This window comes from Quercus lobata, chromosome 5 (assembly GCF_001633185.2).
Source record: "Quercus lobata isolate SW786 chromosome 5, ValleyOak3.0 Primary Assembly, whole genome shotgun sequence".
In the NCBI taxonomy this organism is placed as follows: domain Eukaryota; kingdom Viridiplantae; phylum Streptophyta; class Magnoliopsida; order Fagales; family Fagaceae; genus Quercus; species Quercus lobata.
Window position 1 is genome coordinate 22,637,570 of NC_044908.1, and position 12,918 is coordinate 22,650,487.

The 12,918-nt window shown below is 34.2% G+C and overlaps 2 pseudogenes; one reads left to right on the forward strand and one right to left on the reverse strand.

Moving 5' to 3' along the window:
- Positions 1–566: 566 nt before the first annotated feature.
- On the forward strand, positions 567–7,220 carry LOC115989216 (annotated as a pseudogene).
- An 816-nt stretch (positions 7,221–8,036) lies between these two features.
- Positions 8,037–12,306, reverse strand: LOC115990178 (annotated as a pseudogene).
- Positions 12,307–12,918: the final 612 nt, after the last annotated feature.

A 12,918-nucleotide genomic window follows, 5' to 3' on the forward strand; every position in this document is an offset into this window, starting at 1 on the left:
AAAAAAAGAAGATATTTTTGCCATTTTTTTCCTTTAACTTTGAAATGCAGAAGACTATATTGAATATTTTCAAAACAACAACAAGAACTTATTATTACAAATGTATCAAACACAAACCTTTGTTTGTTGGCTTTCACATTGGGAAAAATGTGAAAAGGATAAATCCCGGGGATTGAGTTTATAATAGTTGCTGCTCTGTTTATTTTCTTTTGAATGAAAAATAAGATGATTTATTAATACAATCAAATTAACAGGGTGGGGGGGGGGGGGGGGGGGTGGTGGGTTGTTCTAGGATCTTTATCTTTGAAGAAAAGACAGATTTCTACTTATCAAAAAAAGAAAAGACAAATTTCTGCATTTCTTTAACTATTAGCCAGCCATTAGTTCCACCCTCAACCTCTTCTGAAGTATTTGATATGCATCACACAATTTGTTTCGACCTTTCTCCAATACTTCTATGTTATGCATAGTGTCAATCTCAATCTATACAATATATAAAATTGTTGAGCCTGAGAGGGGAGGGGGGGAAATCGTTTATGGGACTCTAGAGCATTTCATTGCGGGGGCCATGAGGTCCTTGCAAAGTAGCTTGTTTTGAATTACTCAAGTCCACATAGGCCACCAAATTCAGATCTTTATCTTTGCATATAAGAAAAGTTCTGCATTTCTATGACTATTAGTCAGCCACTAGCCACACCTTTAATATTCATCACACAATTCCTTCCCTCATTTCTCCAATACTATATGTTATGGATAGTGTCAATCTCAATCTTTATATAAAATCTGTTGGGCCTTCCTATGGTTGTGCCATTGTTGGGTCTGACCTTTCTCCCTATTTCATAATGCAGACATAACTCTCTTTCTCTCTCTATTGGCTTCACTTTTAAGCAATGGACGTTTCTGAATTTGTGTCTTTTTAGCTGTTCAAGAGCATTGCCTCCCAGACAGTTGCTCCTAAGTTTCTATTTACATAATAAATTGCTGTGAAAGATTATGGTCACTGATGGTTATGTGCTATAACTGAGAGTTTCAGTTGGCAGTTAATTTTATGAAGGATTGGATAATCAGAGGGTCGGTAACGCAGTATTTTGGAGAAGTTTTTGTTGAATTTAATGGAATTAGAGGGTTGGAACTTAGAAGATGGTGTTTTTATTTATTTTCCTCAATTCCAGCACTTTGCAATAGATGGAGCTGATTGTTCCTTGCTGGAACTTGGTTTGTGTTCTGAGTAGGTTGGAGAAGGCTTTTAACACACCTTTCAATTCATAGCCAAGAGGTTTTAGCATCAATTCTTTTTTAATAATTTTTTGCTAGGTGTACGAAAAAAGGCTCCAAGAGGAACTATGATTTCTATTTCTTATCTAACCTGTCTTCTTTTGTTCTGTACATATAAATCTCCTCACGTTGCAGCCAAAAGGGTAGTTTTGTTCAGGCACTGTTTTTGGGCGAAATTTTTGGAAATTTTTGCATGTGCTTTGGTTTCTTTTTGAGTTCGGCTTTTAGTGAAAGTAATTCCAATGTTAGTTATTGTGAATTTGGGATTCAACGATAGTATAAGGCCGTTTTATATCTTGGTTTTTTTGAATTTGAATTGGCTAGTTGTTTATGTTCTGCATATGACAGACCAATATGCTTATTTAATGGTAGAATCCAAAGGTGTTTGGCTAGCCCTCCAATTGATTTTGAAATCCAAGGGCCTTGTGCGAGTCTATAGAGGGATTGGTGCAGGACCTGCCCATGCGATGTATTTTTTGGTTTATGAGATATATAAGAAGGTTTTCTCTAGTGGCAACCTGAATAATTTGACAATAGTCACCGTCGCGGCTGTGTCTGCAACAGTGACGAGTGATGTGGTGTTTACCCTTATAAATACGGTGAAGCAGAGACTACAATTTAATAATATTTTTTAGGGGGGGGGGGGGTTGTGGGATTGTGCGCATAGAGTGTTGAGGGAGGGTTTGGAGCATATAGGAACAGGGTGTTGATGAATGCACCATTTACCACAGTGCATTCTGCAACCTATGAGGCTTCCAAGAGGAGTTTGAAGGAGATTTCGCCAGAGTGTGAACGATGAGTGGTTGGTTGGGAATGCCACTGCTGGGGCAGCTATTGGGCCTTGGCTGCTGCTGTGACAACACCTCTTCATGTGGTCAAAACCCAATTGTAGTGTCAGTTATAATAATCTTTTTATAGTATAACTCTGAAAAGTTCTTGCATGTTTGTTCCACTTAGTATATATATCTTTGAGTGTTGGTATTGGTGAAATTATTTTATCTTAATAGAGTTGGAATTGAGGTAGGAACCCAACAGTGATGCAGAAGCTCACTCTGCTTTTAGCCTAGAAACGAACTGTAATGTGAAAAGATATTTGTTACAAAAATTTATGTATGCTACCCAACTCAACCTACTCATTGTAGTTGATATCACCTTTGCAATCATGGACTCTGCATTGATCTCCATTGGAAATGGATTACAATTTCTTACTTTCATCATTTTCTGAATCCAAGTTATTTGCGCATAGGTTGCTATAATCTTTTGATTGGTAAGTTGCATGCACTTGGTGGGTCTTGAACCTACAATCTTAAACTCCACCTCGCTCTTACAAGGGAAGGATGTGTCATTTAAGCTAATGCTCATGGTAAGTGCCTTTCACCCAAAGTAACATGTTCCGAGTTGGAATCCTAGACGCCACAGAAGTTGGAGTTTTGTTCATTGGGTAGGACCTTTATAAGTTATCCTTACTAGGAATTGGGCTGCAATTGTTGCCCTGAAAGAGTGGTTTGTAACTTTGTATCAAAATTTTAGGTGTTGCAATAACATTAAGTTCAACTACCAACCAAATAATTTATACTAGATTTGTTTTTTGTCATTTGTGAAGAATTTTTTCAAAATTCTGGAGAAAAATTTCCATATTTAACTTTATATTCATGACTAAGCAGTAGTACTCTCCCCTTCTTTGTGAAGAAGCTCGGAACAAAAAGCTTTAGAGTTGAAGATAGACACTAGATGTCCATCACAAACTTATAGATTCCATGTCACCGAGAATAACTTAACATAAAGACGGGCCAATAGATATCCATTTGTATTCAGCAAAAACTGAAAAATAGATCTCATTTGTATTCTTGAAATGGGAAGTTTATATGAATAATAAAAAAAGGAAATGGAAACTTTATAAGTAAACTGCTAACTGGTCCCTTTAATTGATACACGAGTTTCTAACTCCACTTAACCCTGCTTTTGCTAGATGTTACAGTCTCCAAAACTGATTAGAATGCATCTCATGATTTTTGACTGTATTTACTGTGTTTTGTGCTTCTTATTCAACTTACTGTTCCTATCTGTTGATGCTTATCTGGTGATAGTGCTCATGAGGGTGCCATTGTATTTGGTCATGCATTCGTGCTTTATTTTGAACAGTTCCCTTCAACCTCATTATAGGGAAAAATGAATAATCGGAGAAGTAGTTGTTCAAAAACAACTATGTAGATATACTCATTTTTAAATGCTTATACCTTAATCTCTAATACTTTAAGATGATCTGAATGATGGTTAGCAACTAATCATATCATATAGGATGGTACTTTCTTAATTGATTATTTATATTATAAATTGATCATTACATAATTGGCTGTACAGGGTGTTTACTGATGTGACAAACTTAAATGTGGCTCCATTGGGAATGTAAGTCAAACAATAGTTAAAAATGATATATACAGAGGGCTCTGAGGGGATGAGTTCTGAGGATGCTTTTCAATGCTCCTACTGCTGCTTCTTCCTTTAACTCAATGGGAATGGTAACAGTGGCACTGTCACCTGAACTACCTTTAATAAAAAGGGCACTCAATATTTTGCAGTGGCATTGCGGGTACACCTCCATATTTGACAACTAGGACTTTTCCTCAAAAACGGGATGAGAAAGCAAGACAAATATGCATTTTTTTCCAATGACCTGGTGACGTTCTATGTGGAATCAAGCACACACAGGTATATCTTGAGTTTAGATATGATTATTACTAGGCTATAAATTTGTAGGTCAAGTACGACATTCGGCATAGTTTTTCCTAAACCGCTCGCATAAACAATTGGTGATTTAGCTATGATTGGTTCTTTGTCTCTCTCTCGATTCTTCTTTTCTCTCTCTCTAAGTTACGACACTAAACCAATCCTACTGTTAACTTTCAGAATCAAACATATTGGTGAATTCTAGGTCCTCTTATTGAGATTGCCAATTTTGAAGTTAACCAGATCTTTTCCCAGATCATGGTCCTTTGCATTTCCTCTGTCAGAGCCATTGCATCCTCTCATAGTGGACAAACAAAAACAGGTTCTTCAAAATTTCCTGCAAGTTTAATGTAATTTTTAAATGACAGATAGGATTTGTTTCATTTAATTTAGCGTTTACAAGTTATCTAAACCAACTTATCAACAACTTCAAAGAACAAAGAATCACACTACACAATCCTAGCATTAGACTCAAAGACCACACAAGCTTATAAGAAGGTGAGGTTCGTTGATTTTATTGTCTAATATATAATTTTGTTTTAGTGTTTTGGCAATTGGGGTTTTACTTTAATCATGTGTCTCTTGCCATATTTCTTATCAAGCATTTTATCTGCTTAAAAATACCTCAATTTTGATTTATATCTGACTTTTTCTTTTATTTCCATGTTTGGTTTAAGGCATTCCTTAGCTGTACCCCCTAATAATATGAAAAATTGCTTCATATATAGCTTAAATTTGGATTTGCACTTAATTTTTTTAAGGAAAATTATTAGATAATCTTGGAGTACCTAATGATTACTCTTTTTTTTTTTTAATTACATTTGATTTTGTTACTTTTAGTTGATTAATTATACTAGTTGTGGATTACTGTTTTTTAAGGTCTTTGCTGCAAGAGGATTACTGTTACTCTTCTCCTTGTGCTATATTATAAATAAATTTTAGACTATACTCGCTAATTAAGTTAAAAACAATAATAACTTCTATAATTCTTTATCAAAGGGTTTGAGATTATTTTAATACCTTTTCTATTCCTTTGGTGCTAGAGTTGTTTTTGAAAGTTCCTCTTCATGCTTATGTATGGTGAATTTTTCATGTAATATTGATAGAGTTGCTGTTATTTATATATAAAAAAATGTTGATATAGTTGCTGTAATTTGTTCTTATTTGATTTAGTGGTTATAGTTTTATCTCAACCACTTGGGTTTTCTATGCCATTTATTATTGACAGTTGAATCCTTATGGTAGTTACTCACTTGGTCTTCGCACTTAATTTCAATTGTTTATACCTATAGGAAATTCATAGACTACACAAAAAAATTAATTTTCAATTTCTTTAGTTATTAATTTTATTTTGAGCACCAAAATTCTTGAATGAAACTCAAATAATTATATTGCTCACTTTAGTAGTTACTTAATGATTTGGTAATTTCCTTTTGTTTGTTGCATATTGTATTTGGGATTAGAAACAATTAAAAAGGGTTAGATTGATCGAAAGCACTTGCAGACTTGTAGTTGTTTCAATCATAATTCTAGAGGAAAAATGATCAAGAGTTGAAAATCGTAAGAGTATACTAATTAGTAATTAATGAATACTAAGAATATGCATTTGATGTATCAATAATTATGCTGACTTGGAGTTAAACTAAATATTTAACACGCTGCTACTAGCTCCATGGTTGATCTTGAGTAATTTCTTTGCCCCCACTTTGAAGTAGAACTTTTAACTGCAGCTTGAAAGATAAAAATTTGCAATCAAAATCTTTTTGTCTAAAGAATTCATTTATTGATTTGATCACTATTATATATATATATACACATCTGTAGGCATCAGTTTCCAATGAACTGAGAATTTTTTATTTAAGACAACTATTAATATACTGAAGTAAATCTTGCGTTATGTGGTGTTCTAGGATAAGGAGTGATCCATTGCATTGCCTATCCATACGTGGTAGATGGATCTTGATGCATACACCAGATTGATGCCGATTGATTCCATTGGTCCAGATTGTTGCCGATTTGACACTGAACTTATGGGGTATGCTTTGATTTGAATTTAATTTTTGGTTTTTATGGGATTTGACTGCCATTTTTAGTGTGAGTTGATGTTTCCATATTTGATGTAATATGGGACCTTATTTATAGCCCCAGAGGAAACATTATTGGTACGATGATTTTCATAAAAGAAATTGTAGTGAAAATTTCCACTGCTTAGTGGTGATGCTAGGCATACTTTAGGCGGTGCTACGGTTTGTTAGTTCTTCTTGATTAATTCCTGCACGTGTTCCTGCAAATTTCTTTAAGAATTACGTTCTGCATCAGATCAATTACTGTAATAGTGGGGAAATAGCATATTTTATAGTTCCCATCTACTGATATTGAAGTAATATTTCTGGCTGTTTGTTTTTCAATGCAATGAAGGTGAAAGTTATCTTTTTGCTATTAAGAGATATTTCAATATTGATTCTGTTTTCAAGCTGGCCAAAAGAAAATTTTGATCTTTCTTCTAGAAATGAATTGAACAATTGAACACAGAAATTCTTTATAAATATATGATTCTGCTTTTGCATAAATTAAAAAACTTCTGCATATTATTTAGGAAAAAAAAACGCAATGCATTTTGTGTAGATCTGCGACTAGTTTACATAGCAAGCTGAGCAACCCTGTTATTTTATATCCCTTCTTTCATTTTCTTTTTCTCATTAGTATTTCATTAAACGAATTAAGAAACAAGTGGTTTGGCCAATGACATTGTGCCTGCAGATCTCCAATGGGGAATCCATTTATCTGCTTCATGAAGAACCAAATTGTCATGAAGGTAGTACTAGCCCAGGTGCTTTGAGGGGTTCATAGTTGAAATTACCAATTTAAAGCATGCCAATTTCTGAAGAAGCCAGAGAATGCTCTATCTTGATGTCCTGGCAGTCATCTGAGTAAAAGATGTGAATGTCCCCCTCTCTCTCATTAAGGTAATCAAGCAGATAGTCTAGGCATTTTGTGAAATCGTAACTATTGGAGGCTGATTGAGTATTGCGACAGTTTCATTCTTGGTGAGATGAGTTGGTATATCATAAACAGCAATACACATAAGTTTGGGATACCAATACCATTTGTTTATGTGCGCGCATCATCTTGAAGAGGCATTCATGAGAATAATGGAAGACACAACAACACTTCGGACACATGAAAATTTAGTTGGTGTGGTCATCATTTACTGATCATTGAGATGGATGGAATGTATGGTTGGTAACGGAAAGAAAACAATATCGAGTATTATACTATTATAGGGACGAAAAAGCCTGCGTGTTTGTTAAGAAGATGCTGGTGGTGCCTCGTTTGCACTATACTGCTGAAGGATTGTCACATTTTGTGCATGCAGCATTCCTAGTTCAAAGCCTCCTGAAGGGGCTCCATACAAAGAATTGCTGGATGCTGGGTATATTCAGTCTGCCAGAGCCCCTTATGGTGTTCTAGTTTTATTACAAAAGAAGCAAGATAGCTCGCTGTGTATGTGTGTGGATTACATGGCATTGAATAAGGTGATAGTGAAGAACAAGGATCCGGTTCCCTTGGTTCAATATCTGTTTGATAGGTTATGAAAAGCCACTTACCTCGCCAAGCCACTTAAAAAAAAAAAAAAAAAAAAAAATCAAACGGGGTCACTTTTATAAACCAGTTTTCGACTTTACATATCTATTACGGCATTTATTGTTACAAAATATATATGGCCCGGGTTAACATTGAGGTCAGTTGAATCCTTGAATCGCCCAATAATTAAATCCAGATAGTGAGCAAAAATTAAATCATTGAACTTTTATAAACATCAATAATTCTTCTCATTGCATACAATAAGAAGATAAACCTAATCAGTTATAGGCGTAGATCCCTTATTAAGAATCTCATTAACTCATTAATTAAACACATTAATATAGCCATAAATGCTTGATTAGTCAATCATGTATAGCCCTTATCACACAGGCGTCACACAGGTGTGTATATAATAATACATTCAAACATAACTACTGAATTTTTTATATTTATCTCACTTCTATCACTGTAATTGTGACATTATTTAAGGAACAATTTTCTAGCACTTCTGCAACTCTGTTGATAAAAAATGCAGGTTGTTTTGGAGGAGAAAGTTGAAGAGCTTCATTTGAGAGCATAGAAACAACATCTATCATGGTTGGTCTATCTAATGCGTGGTCTTGTACACATAAGAGACCAACATGAATGCATCTTAATATTTCAGATGGAGGGCATGATTCATCTAGTATTACAGGGTCTATTAGCTCTAGAACCTTGCCTTCATTCCATAATTGCCATGCCTGATACAAGTCAATTTGTATGCACAATGTTACCTATCAAGTTCAAAATTCCATGTATAATTTAAGAAGAGGCAAGTGAAAAACTTACATATCCAATAAGGTTGAGTAAATCATCAGACTGATAGCGACTATTATTTTTCTTGCCACACACGATTTCTAATAGTAGGACTCCAAAACTGAATGCATCGGTTGTTATCGAAACAACACCATTCATAGCGTACTCTGGGGACATATAACCACTGAAATAATAATTGACCAGTGAACTTTAGTGTATGGACAAGCACATATATACACTAGCACAAACTCACAAATAGAATACTTACTATGTTCCAACAACTCTATTTGTGTTTTCTTTTGATCCTTTCAATCCAAATATTCTAGCCATGCCGAAATCAGATATTTTTGGATTCATCTCCTCATCAAGCAAAATGTTTCTTGCTTTTAAGTCTCGGTGAATTATTGTAAGTCTTGAATATTTGTGGAGATAAACAAGTCCTTGAGCAATGCCTTCTATGATGTTGAAGCGTTTTTTCCAATTTAATAAATACTTTTTAGTAGAATCTGACTCAAAATAAAAAGTAATATCAAGCAAATGTTAAGTATTGATTAACATCATATAAAAGAAACAAAAATCATCGTGTAAGCAAACATATGCCTTACCAAAGAGGAAGAAGTCTAAGCTTTTGTTGGGCATGTACTCATAGATTAGTATTTTTTCTTCTTCTTGAATACAAAATCCTAAAAGCCTGACGAGATTAGTGTGTTGGAGTTTAGCAATGAGAATAGCCTCATTCTTGAACTCTACAAACCCTTGTCTAGAATTTCTCGAAAGTCTTTTTATTGCAATTTCTTGCCCATCAGGTAATTTACCCTGAAAGTATATATTAGGTTAGTAATATTTTACTCACATTATCTTAATTCAGTCTCTACTAACTTTATTTGATTTTCTATCAAGATTCTATTGAGCCCTTGAGCTCAGTTCAAGTGTTAATTTATTGATTGGACGAGTTGGATTAGCTAGGCTAGGCCTTAAGTTCGAATTTCATACAAAAATAATTAAATAATTAAAGAGATAGTATTTGCTTAAGTAGAAGATTTAAACAATTTATTGATTGGGTGAGTTGGATTATTTAGACTAGGTCTTAAGTTCAAAATTCATACAAAAATAATTAAATAATTAAATAATTAAATAATTAAATAATTAAAGAGATAGTATTGGGACAAATAGAAAATTTAAACTTTATCAGAGAGAGAGAGAGAGAATCACAAACTAACCTTATAAACTAGTCCAAAACCACCCTCTCCTAATTTATTTTTGATTGAGAAATTACTTGTAGCAATAGAAATGCTTTCAAAGTTGAAGATTTGCAGCTCATGGTTAGCTTGCCCATCTTTATTTTGCTTCTTCACTTTGTCATGTACAGGGGAAGGTATTACATTACCTCCAAGTTCTTGTATAAGCATCTTTTCTTTCCTTTTTCTCTCCCCTAATTAACATACATGCAAAATATATCTTGAAAATTTGTTGCTTCTTTCATCAGTAATATAGCTGAAGCATCTAGGTAGGAACATCAATTACCTTTTGCTCTGTGTTTTTTCCATTTTGTGTAGCATAAGAAGCACAAGGGGATAAAAAATCCCCCTACCACCACGATGAGCCATATCCACCACCTTTTTGCGTGGCTGTGATCTACACCTATATTGTGTGGTACATGCATGGACAAACAAATTTTTAGCATTCTACTAGCAACCGTTTTTCTATTAATTTTGTTTTTCTTATCATTTACCATGATTTGAGATGAAGGAACTGCTTGTGCATTAGAAATTAAACTAAGATTGATAAATTTCATTGCTTTGGTTAGAGGAGTGCATAGGTCGGGTTGAAAAAACTATATATATATATATATATATATTAGGTTGTGTTGGTTTAGATGGGTTAAAAAAACTGAGTTTGGCTTACTTCTAGTAATTTTTAAAATGAAATCTCCCTTTGTTTTAATGATAAAGTGCCACATCACCCACTACCTAAAAAAAAGGTGGAAAATAAAACCTACTACCACTTGTCATTGTGTATTTAAAACAAAATAAGATTTCTATTTAAAAAAGTATTGGAAGTAAGCTAAATTCAAAAAAACTATCAACCTGAACCCAATTTAACCTACCACTCAAAATAAAATTCCAACCCAATCCACAAAACCAACCCGAGGTGTTGGGTTGGAATGGGTCATTTTTTCGGGTTGGTAAGTTGGATGCACACTTCTAGCTTTGACTTTGACCTATAGGGGCATCAAATCTTTTGAAATTATTCTCATTATTATTTTTTCCTTTTTTATTATTTATTTTTTGAAATAAGGTTAGGGTCTTTGTTCATTATTCAAGTATAGACAACTTTAAGTCTTTTAACCATTGAAACTCTTATTCCATATTAAGAAGTTATATGGATCCTTAAATGACAATTCCTTGTTAGAAAAATTTGTGTAAGTAAGAATTCGAACAAAATTGAATAAAATAATTGTGTAATACAGATATTAATTAGATTTGTTTGTTTATGTTTTTCTAGTGTTTTAGATGTAGAGCAGTAATTGTCTCTTATAACGGAAGCATTTGCACATTCGGATGATTCTCAATCCCCAAAAGATAAAGCTTATGCTAATAAAAAAATCAAGCAGCCACATCACTTCTACATATCATCCATACATCACAGCCATGCATATCATCCGCTCATCATCTGTTCCTACTTACCCTTTGTATGTACATGTCAATTATATAGATTGATGTGATAAATTGGGTATGAAGTAGACTTACTTGGTGATTTAATATTGTATATTGTCCGTCCAACAGAATTAGTAAGATATACACCTTCTGGCAATGGCAATGTGCTCCAAATTTCACAGCCAGCATCGCCATCCTCATTTGTAGATGCATAGGCAATACAAGAACAATTTTTCAAGCCTTGGCCTGACAATCCACAATGGTCAGGTTGTCACTTTCATTAAACTCAAATCCATTGCTGCTGTTGCCCTTGAAAATACTGGGAAGTATATAAAGATTGGAACCAGGACCCTTGCACTCAGGAAGCTTTTGCACCGCACATCCATCAGTCATACCAAAATAAATGGGATAGTAAGTGGAACGACTACAGCTGACTAGAGCTCCGCTGGAATCATTAAGTTTTCCCAAGTAATCTATCAATAACCGCGGGGTTGTTGTGATGTCTTTTCCCACAGAGTAATTGAAGTATGTTTCATTCTCATTTGATACATAGCTAAAATCATTGCTCGAATATGGTAATTTGAATTGACTATTGTTCCAAGGCTCGCTAGTCCAATAGATGTTCCCATGCCATAAGATGACCAATCGATTTGTTTGGTTAGGGTCAAGGCCAAACGTAAAGGACCCTACCTCAGGTACCATCTCGCCTCTCCATGATCTTAGAGACCAAGTATGTCCTGTTTTCTGATTAACTCCAAGTTTCATTCCTGGCAGAAGTGTGTGAGTAGGATAATCAAAGCTTTGCCACAATTGTCGCCCTGTACTCTGTTCTTGCAGTACAAAATTACCTGTACTCTGTTCTTGCAGGTAGAACAGCACTTGTATTACTAACTTCTTGTCCTGAATATAACACAACAGAAAGCCCCCCATTGTATAAAATTTTCAAGTTCCCGTAACCATCAATGGTGAGAGTAAGAGTCGTAAGACTTCCAGAATTGTTAAAAATAGGAGTGTCTCGATTGGCAACCCACACTATATACTCCTGCGAGACTGCAAGGTTATAGTTGTACCATATTCCTAAGTAGTAATTGTTACTTTCAAGTTCGAAAAATCCTAATCTGAAGTTTCCTTGAGCTGAAACTAATTCATCCCTATCCTCGAATTTGATCTCCCGTCCTTGAAATAACGTGTCAAGCTGGGAAGATGGCCCCAATAAGAGTAGCAGACATAACAAAGCGAGGACAAGTTTTTGTGCTTTGCTTGCCATAATAGTTTGTTGATTTTTTTGGTGAGCTACGGCAGAGGAAGGGATCAGACAATGGTAGAAGAAGCTCTTATGCAACCACCTAAACTGAACAATAAAGTCTCAGAATCAACGCAAAATCCAGTGCTAGACTAAGGTAACTATTTGTCAAAACCCATTTAAAATAACACAGAATCTTTCTCAATATCACTTCCCATTTACTTGGAGAAATCAAAACTTTGGATGAAATGAAAATAAAAAGAAAAGAAGTTATGAAGTAGCAATAAATAGACAATTTTAGAACTATAATGTTTCAGCTCACTCTAAACAATTAAAATGAACTTTACAACAATGCATATATGTAATGTGCAAAGGGTTTAAAATAGCGTGCATGAATTCTTTGTAGAATTTGCAAAACAATATTGTTTTAATAATAAATATTTAAATCAACACAGTTTTGAAATTATTTGGGAATTAATTATTATTATTTTTCTTAAAATCATATTTTGAAAACATGGTTCCAAGTGTACAATCACGTTAGCGTAAATCCTTTCTTGAAACAAAAATTTTGTAAATATAATTGTGTTTTTTAAATTACGCTTAAAAAAAAGGCTAGCTTCTCAAAAGATTCAAATT